Genomic DNA, 13,497 nt, shown 5'->3' on the forward strand with positions numbered 1-13,497 from the left:
TTATCAATATTTATTTACAGATACTGTAGTAAACTACAGTCTAATAATATTTAAGTTAATTTCATATTTAAGTTAACTGACACGTGATTCTCCACCCATGTAGGCAGCCTTCTCTATTTCAATGAGACCACACACACTAGGCACACTCTCATACCCAACTAGGAGAGGTAGGCTGCTGAAGTTGAAGCAGTGGATTTTGAGTGTATGAATAACGCAAAAATATGTGTTTTTAATACAATAGGTAGGCTAATGCATACAAAGCAGAATGAGGACCATTTCCAAATAATCTGTGGGACAACAAAAATATTTTATTCCTAAAGTCGTCTGTTTGACCGCCCGCTCCAGCCTGCAGCATGAAAAATGCCAACCGCACCGTAACAAACTCTGTCGGGGCACACAGGTCCCGCTGGCAGCCCGCGGGGAATGCAGCACTCTAGTGCAGTCAGTATGAAATACTATGCTCATCATGTCTTAGCAGGATCAGATGGTGACATGGGTCCGAGCAGGGTCAGACAGCCAGGGAAGACCAGTCTATGGAGCTCAATTGAATTTTGCAGTATATTAACAACATCAGTGAATGATACAAAGTTCCATCTTGAATTGATGGGTAGACCTACAGTAGCCACAGGACAGCAGCTTAAGCTTAAAGCTACAGTCTGGGATCTGGGAATAATGGGTATTTCAATTATTGAACCATTGATTCTATTCTTTAATAATATAAATGTACACCAAGGAAATTCTTTGTCATGCCTCATTTTAGGAGGATCAGATGGTGACAGGGGTCTCAGCAGGGTCAGGCAGCCAGGGAAGATCAGTCTGTGACGGAGGTGAGGTGAATCTTTGCAGATACAACACTTTATTCTCTCTGTGCAGCAAACACTGGACAAGCCAAATGCTATTTTAAGGCAGTCTGACAAACCTCCAAAGTTGATTTCCAAACTGTATCAAGGGTTGATAGAGGCTTTTCCCGATGACACAAAACATGTCAAACTAAAATGTGAGGAAGACCTGGTAGAAGCTATTGATGATGATGAATGGATACAGATATGTTCGAATGCCCAGTCATGTTCATATCATCTCAGACATAAACTACTGCAGGCTAAGACCATCTACAGAACGTACTATATGCCAGTGAATCTAAATTACATGCACTCAGAAATCATTCCTCTGCTGGAGGTGCAAAACACAAAAGGGGACATATCTGCATATGTTATGGTCTTGTGAAGGCTGGCTGGATTCTGGCAAAGAGTATGTTCTTTTTTCTCAGCATTTCTACAGATTCCCCCTTCTCCCTGTTTTTGTTTGCTTGGAAATGTTGATACTGGAGACTGTTATCTGAAGAAACTGTGTAACCAAGCATTTATAGTGGCTAAGTAATGCATTGCAATTAGTTGGAAGGTTGGTTATCCTCCCACAACGTCACAATGTTATGTATCACTAGATTTGATTTATTACAAGATTAAGGGTACACTGGGCAACTTTCAAAAGGTCTGGATACCTTATATGGAATACAACATGACTAAAGGAGTCTGTATTGAAAACATGCCCACTTCAGGGGAGATACCTATTTAGGCAATCCCTAGCTGCTGGGCTTCTCAGTGCTGGCCCTGGGAGTCTGCCATCATGTGGGTTGTCACTCTGGCCTTAGCCTAACACACACAAAACCATGAATGAATGTTTCACTAAGATCATAGAGCTCAATGGGGTGTGTTGGGTTGGGGTGCTGAAGGGTGGTGGACCCCTAGGGACAGGACGGGGCGACCCAACTATATTGTGTGTAAGTAAAAAAAAGCTCTACAGTACTATTCGTCCCATGAGATTAATTATATGGAGGATTTGCTGTTACTGTGTGTTAATGTATATTTGAGGTGTATGTGTTTTTTTCCCCAAACCTTTCCATTGGGAATTTTAAAAAGAAAGGTGTGGACTGGGAAGGAAATTGTGTTGGGAGAGAGTGGAGTTATTGACTAGATTGGTGGGGGTCGTGCGTGCAGGCGGCTCGGGCTGACTGGTCGGTCTGGCTGAAATTTGATATAGAGGATGTCTTAATAAAGTCAATCAAAAGTCTGTATTTTGTCAAGAGTTGTTCATTTGTTAGGCTATTGGTTATAGGTGCAACAAAATATTTCTTATTGAATTACCTTTGACCTTGTTCAGTCTTATTAATCACTAAAACATATTTCTTCGGGATCGGTGTCCCTTCCATGGGACGGTTGAGCTAATTTAGGCTAATGCAATTAGCATGAGGTTGTAAATAACAAGAACATTTCCCAGGACATAGACATATCTGATATTGGCAAAAATCTTAGTCTTGTTAATCTAACAGCACTGTCCAATTTACAGTAACTATTACAGTGAAAGAATACCATGCTATTGTTTGAGGAGAGTGCACAATTTTGAACATGAAAAGTTATTAATAAACAAATCAGGCACATTTGGGCAGTCTTGATACAACATTTTGAACAGAAATGCAATGGTTCATTGGATCAATCTAAAACTTTGCACATACACTGATGCCACCTAGTGGCCAAAATCTAAATTGCACCTGGGCTGGAATAATACATGATGGCCTTTCTCTTGCATTTCAAAGATGACGGATGACGGTACAAACAAAATACAATAGGATGATTATTTTTTTATTTGTATTATCTTTTACCAGATCTACTTGTCACGATCGTCAAGATGCAGCGTGATATGTTTCCATCCCTTTTATTAAGAGAAGAATAAAAAGAATAAAACAAAAAAGCGAACAAATGAAATGTGAAGCTAAATATAATGCTCACATGCAACTATACATAGACAAGATCCCACAAAGCACAATGGGGAAATGGCTACCTAAATATGATCCCCAATCAGAGACAACGATAAACAGCTGCCTCTGATTGGGACCCACACCAGGCCAACATAGACATACAATTCCCCTAGATAACCCACCCTTAATCACACCCTGACCTAACCAACATAGAGAATAAACAGCTCTACATGGTCAGGGCGTGACACTACTGTGTTATATTCTCCTACATTCTTTTCCAATTTCCACAAACTTCAAAGTGTTTCCTTTCAAATGGTACCAATAATATGCATATCCTTGCTTCAGGGGCTGAGCTACAGACAGTTAGATTTGGGTATGTCATTTTAGACAAAATTGAAAAAAGGGGTTGTATCCTTAAGAGGTTTTAATAATGATCTCTTACCTAGCTTGAGGACTGTTGCCATTTTTGCTTACTTTCTGTTCTAAATAGAGACGCCATATTGGATTGTGTAAAAATGCAGGAAATTAGCTTTAGATGCTCAAAAAAATTCTGGGGGAGGACCCCGGACCCCCCGCCAGGTTATGTCCCCACCACTTCTAAAACCAAAGTGTTGCCCCTGGTTTTTACTCTATCATTTATTCCATCTACCATCACTTCTTCCACCGAGTGGCGCAGCGGTCTAAGTGTTAGAGGCATCACTACAGACCCTGGTTCAATTCCGGGCTGTATCACAACCGGCCATGATCGGGAGTCCGATAGGATGTCGCACAGTTGGCCCAGCGTCATCCGGGTTAGGGCCGGGGTAGGACCTTCATTGTAAATAAGAATTTGTTCTTAAAACTGACTTGCATAGATAAATAAAGGTTAAATAAAATAAAAAATCCTCTTCTGCTTGCATGCGCCTTCCCTATATCAAGGTGTTTTGCTACTTCCCGCTTTTCCATGTGCTAATTTTTACTCTACCACAGGTCAGTGTAGTCTAACAGTCAATCCTCCCTCTCTTCAATATTCATAGTGACTATATTGTTAGGTGGATCGTTTATCCAGATCTGCAATACTCTAACTAGCAACCATACCACATATAAAAACATTCAAAACGGCATAAATGTTCAATATGAATAGAGAAGAAGGAACCCTTACCTTCATCTACTAATTACTTTGACTGACCTGTACCCCTGCATTTTGACATTGACTCGGTACTGGTAACCCCTGTATATAGCCTCATTATTGTTATTTTATTGTGTTACTTTAAAAAAAATATATATATATATATTTGTTTTTACTTTAGTTTATTTCGTAAATATTTTCTTAACTCTATTTTCTTAAAACTGCAGTGTTGGTTAAGGGCTCCGAACATCTAAAGAATATGCAACAGATTCGGGTTGAATATTTTCCCTGTATACTACAAATGTTCCATCCCGAGAGTAATCACTTTTCTCTCCAAACCGGAAGTGTCCTTCTAAGGCATATAAAGCATTTGTCTAGATTCAGTGGAAGCTCATCAGAGGAGGAAGGGGAGGACCATCCTCCTCAGTGAACTTCATAAAAATCTAAATTGTAAAACATTAAAAAAGTTATCCTTATTCGATAAAACTAAATATAATCACGTTGCCAAATAATTGATTAAAATACACTAATTTGCAAAGAAGGTCTACAGTAGCCTCAACAGCACTCTGTAGGGTAGCACCATGTTGTAGTCGGAGGACATCTAGCTTCCGTCCTCCTCTTGGCACATTGAGTTCATACAAAACCTAGGAGGCTCATGATTCTAAACCCCCTTCCATAGACTTACACCGTAATTATGACAACTTCCGAAAGACGTCCTCCAACCTATCAGAGCTCTTGCAGCATGAACTGACATGTTGTTCACCCAATCAAAGGATCAGAGAATTAATCTAGTACTGAAAGCATAAGCTACAGCTAGCTAGCACTGCAGTGCATAACATGTAATGAGTAGTAGACTCAGAGAGAAAGAAAATTGTTGAACAGTTTTCAACAATTTAATTTCTTCCTAAATGAAGGAGAAGCAAGAGAGAAATAAAGAGAGAGAGTGTGTAATTTTTTCAGTTTCACCTACTTAGCTAGCAACTGCAGCTAGCTAGTTTAGCCTACTGCAAAACCCTGCTGAAACAGAGGGATGCTATGTTAGCTAGCTGGCTATGACTTTCAAACACAACACTGGAACTCTTCCAAGTCAAGGTAAGCTTTTGGAATTACACATTTATTGCCACCAGAGCCCGCCTGTGTAACTGCTTACTGACTGTACACTAACGTCACTGCATGATTGTAGCGTGTTTACTAACGCGTTAGTTCTATTACCTATGCTGACTGTAATGTTACTTTAGCTAATATGGTGACAACGATGTAGACTGTTTGTAGAGGTTTGGCTTGGAAAGGTTTTTTCGCCTGGTCACATACATCTGACTTGTTGTGCATTGAAGTCCACAAGTGAAGGGAAGAGAAGGAATACAACGTGGCTGTTAAGAGAGTGAACTCTGTTTACGCGTGATCATGGGTGTATTCATTCCGCCGATTCTGATGAAAAACGTTTCTTAAACAGCAGCAAATGGAACAAAATGGGGATAAAAATACCTGAATTTGTCCAGAGGCGGCGCTCCTAGTGGCCAGGGATTTTAATGCAGGGAAACTTAAATCCGTTTTTCCTCATTTCTACCAGCATGTTAAATGTGCAACAAGAGGGAAAAAAACTCTACACCACCTTTACTCCACACACAGAGATGCATACTAAGCTCTCCCTCACCCTAATTCTATCCTTCTGATTCCTGCTTATGACTTCTACGCTTAAATGACTTCTATGCTCGCTTCGAGGCAAGTAACACTGAAACATGCATGAGAGCCTCAGCTGTACAGGACGACTGTGTGATCACGCTCTCTGCAGCTGATGTGAGTAAGACCTTTAAACAGGTCAACATTCACAAGGCCGCAGGGCCAGACGGATTACCAGGACGTGTATGTGCTGACCAACTAGCAGGTGTCTTCACTGACATGTTCAACCTCTCCCTGTCTGAGTCTGTAATACCAACATGTTTCAAGCCGACAACTATAGTCTCTGTGCCCAAGAACAGTAAGGTAACCTGCCTAAATGACTACAGACCCATAGCACTCACGTCTGTAGCCATGAAGTGCTTTGAAAGACTGGTCATGGCTCACATCAACAGCATTATCCCAGAAACACTTCAATTTAAATATCGCTCAAACAGATCCACAGATGATGCAATCTCTATTGCACTCCACACTGCCCTTTTCCACCTGGACAAAAGGAACACCTATGTGAGAATGCTATTCATTGACTACAGCTCAGCATTCAACACCATAGTGCCCTCAAAGTGTATCACTAAGTTAAGGATCCTGGGACTAAACACGTCACTCTGCAACTGGATCCTGGACTTCCTGACGAGCTGCGCCTTCAGGTGGTGAGGGTAAGTAGCAACTCATCTGCCACGCTGATCCTCAACATGGGAGCCCCTCAGTGGTGCGTGCTCAGTCCCCTCCTGTACTCCCTGTCCACCCATGACTGTATGACCAGGCATGACTCCAACACCATCATTAAGTTTGTAGACGACACAACAGTGGTAGGCCTGATTACCGACAACGACAAGACAGTCAGAGATCTGGCCGGGTGGTGCCAGAATAACAACCTATCCCTCAACGTGATCAAGACAAAGGAGATGATTGTGGACTACAGGAAAAGGAGGACCAAGCACACCCCCATTCTCATCGACGGGGCTGTAGTGTAGCAGGTTGAGAGCTTCAAGTTCCTTGGTGTCCACATCACCAACAAATTAGAATGGTCCAAACACATCAAGACAGTCGTGAAGAGGGCACGACAAAGCCTATTCCCCGTCAGGAAACTGAAAAGGTTTGGCATGGGTCCTCAGATCCTCAAAAGGTTATACAGCTGCAGCATCGAGAGCATCCTGACTGGTTGCATCACTGCCTGGTACAGCAACTGCTTGGCCTCCGACCGCAAGGCACTACAGAGGGTAGTGCGTACAGCTCAGTACATCACTGGGGCTAAGCTGCCTGCCGTCCAGGACCTCTACACAGGCGGTGTCAGAGGAAGGCCCTAAAAATTGTCAAAGACCCCAGCCACCCCAGTCATAGACTGTTTTCTCAGCTACTGCATGGCAAGTGGTACCGGAGCGCCAAGTCTAGGACCAAAAGGCTTCTCAACAGCTCTTACCCCCAAACCATAAGACTCCTGAACAGGCAATGAAATGCCTACCCGGACTATTTGCATATTGTCCCGCCCCAACCCCCTGTTTTACGCTGATGCTACTCTTTGTTTATTATCTATGCATAGTCACTTTAGGTCCGGGCTCTGGCTTGGCCACTCAAGTACATTCAGAGACTTGTCCCGAAGCCACTCCAACATTGTCCTGTTGGAAGGGGAACCTTTTCCCCAATCTGAGGTCCTGAGCGCTCTGGAGCAGGATTTCATCAAGGATCCCTCTGTACTTTGCGCAGTTCATCTTTTCCTCGATCCTCTCAGTCCCTGTCACTTTTATTTTTATTTAACCTTTTATTTAACTAAGCAAGTCAAATTCTTATTTACAATGACGGCCTACCCCGGCCACACCCAGACCAATTGTGCGCTGCCCTATGGGACTCCCAATCACGGCCGGTTGTGATACAGCCTGGAATCTAACCAGGATCTGTAGTGACGCCACTAGCACTGAGATGCAGTGCCTTAGACCGCTGCACCACTCGAGATCCCACTGAAAAACATCCCCTTTCCAAACCATGTCCAATCAATTGAATTTACCACAGGTGGACTCCAATCATGCTGTAGAAACATCTCAAGGGTGATCAATGGAAACAGGATGCTCAATTTTGAGTCTCATAGCAAAGGGTCTAATGAATACTTGTAAATATGTGAATAAGGTTGCATTTTTTTTAAATAAACTGTTTTCACTTTGTCATTACGGAGTACTGTGTGAAGATTGATGAGAAAAACGATTATTTATTCAATTTTAGAATAAGGCTGTAACGTAACAAAATGTGGAAAAAGTGACGCGGTCTGAATACTTTCTGAATGCACTGAATATAGGATCTGTAGGGTCAGAAATATGGTAGCGGAGAAGGATCAAACATAACTGACACTAGAGGAGAGACTGGAGGCAAAAGTACTGTTGAGTCTACTACAGTCAATTCCCCAGAGAGCCCGAGCCTGAGCCTTAGAGCAGTGTGTGTGTGTGTGTGTGTGTGTGTGTGTGTGTGTGTGTGTGTGTGTGTGTGTGTGTGTATGTATTAGTCATCCAGACAACTCTTTAATAGCTAAAATAAACTTTAGCTGGTGTATACACACAGAAAAAGCTGTGTTTTCGAGAATGTCAGACTTTACATAAGAAGGTGAGCTGTTCCTCTTTCCTCTCAGTGCCCTGAGATTGGAGAGACGAGAGACGACCATATATCAGAGTGTTTGTAGAAGGTGTGCAGAGGTGCACACACATGTACACGTGCACGCACAGAAACACGCACGCACACACTCACACGCACACATACAGTACATATACACAAACACGCAGAGGAATTCAGATCATCTTCCATTAGTGTTTTATTAACTTATGAGAAGTTTGGAGAAGTTAGGAGAAGGTCATGGGACGTTTGTTATTCAGAATAGGGAAGGCGGCGGTTCCCTCCTGCCTCGCCGTCAGCGGAACCATCAATCAGACAGAAATGTACCTTCAACACATACTTCTTAAGCCTCTCAGTCTCGGGAGATCACGTACAAAGCGAGGAGGAGTATAGGGTAACTGTCACTCTATATCCCTCTAAGCATGTACTGTATACACAGTTCTACATACTAAATGGAGATTGCATTGTCCTTGAAGCAACGCTGTACAATAGTTACCCTGCATATGTATGCCATTATCATCAATATCCTGCACTTTTAATTATTTGCATTCGAGTTTCCAGCACAAAGTCAGCGCTTTAAAATTAGTCACTAGTCATAAGTGTAATGAATTCAAGTGTCCTGACTGCTGAAAAGGTTGAGCTAAATTATCCCCTCGGCAGTTAGGGTGTCAAGACAAATTTAGCTACAAACCTTTGAGGACTGAACAAGAGCTGTACTGATGATGAACAAATGACCTTTCAGAATGAACCATTAGAGGCCGAAAAATGGATGGAAACTCTTAACATCGATGTTCACAGCTGTTTTTGAGTCCATCATGTTATGCGTCTTTTCCCAGTCTGTGTATGTATGTGTGTGTCTAACTATTCATGTGTGTGTGCGTGCGTGTGTGTGTGTCACTCTGACAATAATAGCACTGGTCAATTCACAGATCAATTGATCATCATGATCTACTGAAGATTGGAGCGAAACCAAGCTCAGCAAACGAAGTGGAAGAGTTGGACCAGGGCTTGAACCAATGACCTTCTGCATATTGGGTAAGCATACAATGTCCTGTGCCATACAGGTCCAGACTTCTTGGCATAGGGTTATACAGTATATAGGGACACTACAATAACCTATTTCAATGGAACTTTATGTCATGTCCTTGAGACTGAGTGTCACACCCTGATCTGTTTCACCTGTCTTTGTGCTTGTCTCCACCCACCTCCAGGTGTCGCCCATCTTCCTCACTATCCCCAGTGCATTTATACCTGTGTTCTCTGTTTGTCTGTTGCCAGTTTGTCTTGTCTCGTCAAGACTACCAGTGTGTTTTTTCCGTGCTCCTGTTTTCCTAGTCTCTGTTTTCTAGCCCTCCTGGTTCCGACCTTTTCTGCCTGCCCTGACACTGAGCCCGCCTGCCTGACCATTCAGCCTGCCCTGACACTGAGCCCGCCTGCCTGACCATTCAGCCTGGCCTGACACTGAGCCCGCCTGCCTGACCGTTCAGCCTGCCCTGACACTGAGCCCGCCTGCCTGACCGTTCAGCCTGCCCTGACACTGAGCCCGCCTGCCTGACCGTTCAGCCTGCCCTGACACTGAGCCCGCCTGCCTGACCGTTAAGCCTGCCCTGACACTGAGCCCACCTGCCTGACCGTTCAGCCTGCCCTGACCTCGAGTCTGCCTGCCGCCCTGTACCTTTCAGACTCTGACCTGGTTAATGAACTTCTGCCTGTCCTCGGCCCCTTCTGTTTCAATAAATATCAGAGACTCAAAACATCTGCCTCCTGTGTCTGCATCTGAGTCTCGCCCTGTGTCGTTATACTGAGAAGAGTTTCACTGTCATTTTTGCTGTCAGACATTCTAATGCAGGCGGTTTGAAAGGCGTCAGTAAAAGTTTGAATAAACAGAATCTTAATTTCTCATCTTGTTTTATGAAGCACTAAAGACTTCTAAACCTAGCTCTCCATCTTCATATACCTGGGATGAGGGGACAGGAATGTGGTGTGTGTTCGTGTGTGTGTCTGTGTGTGTGATAAATATTCAAATCATCTCTTCTGAAAGGGGCGAGGGAAACATTTACAGAGGATGAGCTCCCGCCTATCTGCTCTACAAGCATCACTGCACAGCTCACAGAAAGAGTTGCAGAGAGGGAGGGGGGAGACAAGAGGAGAGAGAAGGGTAGAGTAAAGGGAAGAACAAAGGATAGAGAAGATGGGATAAGGGGAGGCAGAGGGAGGGGGAAGAGAGATACAGCAACGGGGAGAGGGTGTGAAAGTGAGGCAGAGAGAAAGGACACACAGAGGGCATTGCCAAGAAAGAATGAGCAAGAGAGCTAGTGATAGACGGGGAGAAAAATGTAAGAATGGATCATTCACTTTCCCTGAATTTTATCAGTAGTAAGTTGTCTCTGTCATATAGTCCAACACTCCTCCTTCTCTTTCTCCCATAGGGCTAAACATGAGATCTGCATGCCCAACTCATAGGCTATCCCAAAGAGAATGAGCAAATCGCCTGCTGACATCAATGCATGATTTACTCTGAGATTTACTTAAAGCTGCACTATGCAGAAATTGCTCCGCCATTTCCTGGTTGTTAAAAGTCTAATAGTTAATATTTCAGTTTATGTGACAAAACAAACACGTACTGTATAGTGTAGAGAATCAATGTACCATCTAAACCACTGTGTCACGCCCCGACCTCTATTTGGTTTGGTCAGGGTGTGATTTGGGGTGGGTATTCTATGTTCTATTATTTGTATTTCTATGTTTTGGCCGGGTAGGGTTCTCAATCAGGGACAGCTGTCTATCGTTGTCTCTGATTGAGAACCATACTTAGGTAGCCCTTTTCCCCACCTGTCTTTGTGGGAAGTTGACTTTGTTTGTGGCACATAGCCTTAAGCTTCACGGTTTGTTTAGTGTTGTTTATTGTTTTTGTCGGCATTTCCGATAAAAAAGGAATATGTACGCTCACCACGCTGCACCTTGGTCCACTTCATTCAACGGCCGTGACACACTGTGAAATGTATTTTCCATAACCCAAAATATTGTATTTTCAGCTATTTGAAGCTAGTGTACAAAACTCATAGTAAAAGATGCAAAAAAAGAAATGTAAGAATGGGAAGCACAGAAATAGTGCACGTAGAACAGATCTACTGCTTCTTAGACTTGCTTTTAATGCGAATGACAGATCTATAACTGACATTTCTATGTTCATTTGGTTGGGTACCCCCAAAAAGTTACATTATTGCCCCCATAGATTGGCCATTACACATAGCATAGTGTTAGTATGATAATGGCTGAATATGGAGATGAGCTCTGACTCTGTGAACTCATATTTCCCTCCGCAAGGGGCCAGGGTTCACACTGAGGGCTGAGATACATACATTTCTCTGGGTCACTGCTGCATTATTCATCAGCAGTATTTCACACTTGTCTTCAAGTGTACATGTGCAAACTATGATACTCATGAAACAGAACTCTCTAGAGAACTCTAACATGGGAGTCAGAGGGAGGGGAAAGGAGGACAGAGTAGAAAGGAGGGAGTAGGAGAAGAAGAGAGACAGAGAAGCATGGGAGTCAGAGGGAGGGGGGAGGAGGACAGAGTAGAAAGGAGGGAGTAGGAGAAGAAGAGAGAAAGAGAAGCATGGGAGGGAGAGATGAGAAAGAGAGAGGGACAGCGAGCGAGATAAAGAGGGATGTATTTATGCTGTGTAATGTATGAGTGTATATTATATTGAATGTACAGGCGGTCTGGTCGTGCTTGAGCAGTTTATGTAATTTAACTTCAGGCAGCAAAGTGGGGTGACTACTAAACTACTAAAATGTAAATGCATGCACATAAAAAATCACGTTCCAACAGCTTGGGATATTTGCTTTTGCCAGTGTACACACCTACACAGTCAGACTGCATTGTACTATAGTTACTGTATATCGTCCATAGACTTAAAAGCTAAGAGCTGTTGTGTGAAGCCCCATATGTTCCTCATCCTCCAAACTAAATCCAAAGGTAAGTCTCAGGTATTCCTGTCGTACTATGCGGATTTCCACCATCCCTGATAAATTCCCCGATAATATGGATAGCCACGCTCAGAGGCATCACAAGGGCACGTGCCCCCTCAGATTTGTCCGGTTATAAAAAATATCAGATGTTAAATGAATAACTAAACTTAATTTAAAGGCCACATTTCATCATAATTATTTATAAGAAATATCTGTCTGCTGTATTTTGCGGAGGGGGTACACTGGCTGGACATTCTCCCTAGTAAGTGTTTCCTTTCAAGGTGCACCACGGAACAAAGACGGCGTTTGATTTGATTCCAGCTGCCCTTGATGTTTTTTTATTTCTTTGATTTTTAAAAATTGATTTCTTCTGGATGAATAAATAATGCAAAAATGTTTTAATGTTTCTCTGTAATACTAGCCACAAAGCTACTTTATGAAGTTGGCTTTAGATAGCCAGCTAGATAGGTCCTTTGTTGTTGTAATGAATTCTTTACAGTCATGTTTTTTTTCTTCAACATATTTTAAATAACTTATAGAAAATAGAATTTATGACGTTGTCAGAAAGCGTTATGACCATCCTGTGTCATTTTATTTGGACTAAGAAAATGCACTTTATGACAATGTCAAGAACCATTATGACCATCATAATCATATAAGCCAGATAGGCCTATCACGTACAGTCATCAGTCAAAAAGAGCATTAGGATAGGTGCATGTCTGACATCAATCAATCAATCAATCAATCAATCCAATGTATTTATAAAGCCCTTCTTACATCAGCCGGAAGTCACAAAGTGCTATACAGAAACCCAGCCTAAAACCCCAAACAGCAAGCAATGCAGATGTAGAAGCACGGTGGCTAGGAAAAACTCCCTAGAAAGGCAGGAACCTAGGAAGAAACCTAGAGAGGAACCAGGCTCTGAGGGGTGGCCAGTCCTCTTCTGGCTGTGCCGGGTGGAGATTATAATAGTACATGGCCAAGATGTTCAAACGTTCATAGTAATCACAGTGGTTGTAGAGGGTGCAAAACATGTCAGCACCTCAGGAGTCAATGTCAGTTGGCTTTTCATAGCCGATCATCCAGAGTTAGAGACAGCAGGTGCGGTAGAGAGAGAGAGTCAAAATCAGCAGGTCCGGGACAAGGTAGCACGTCCAATGAACAGGTCAGGATTCCATAGCCGAAGGCAGACCAGTTGAAACTGGAGCAGCAGCACGACCAGGTGGACTGAGGACAGCACGGAGTCATCAGGCCAGGTAGTCCTGAGGCATGGTCCTAGAGCTCAGGTCCTCCGAGAAAGAGAGAATTAGAGAGAGCATACTTAAATTCACACAGGACACCTGATAAGACAGGAGAAATACTCCAGATATAACAGACTGACCCTAGT

The sequence above is a fragment of the Salvelinus namaycush genome, chromosome 30, assembly GCF_016432855.1.
Source record: "Salvelinus namaycush isolate Seneca chromosome 30, SaNama_1.0, whole genome shotgun sequence".
Taxonomy (NCBI): Eukaryota; Metazoa; Chordata; class Actinopteri; order Salmoniformes; family Salmonidae; genus Salvelinus; species Salvelinus namaycush.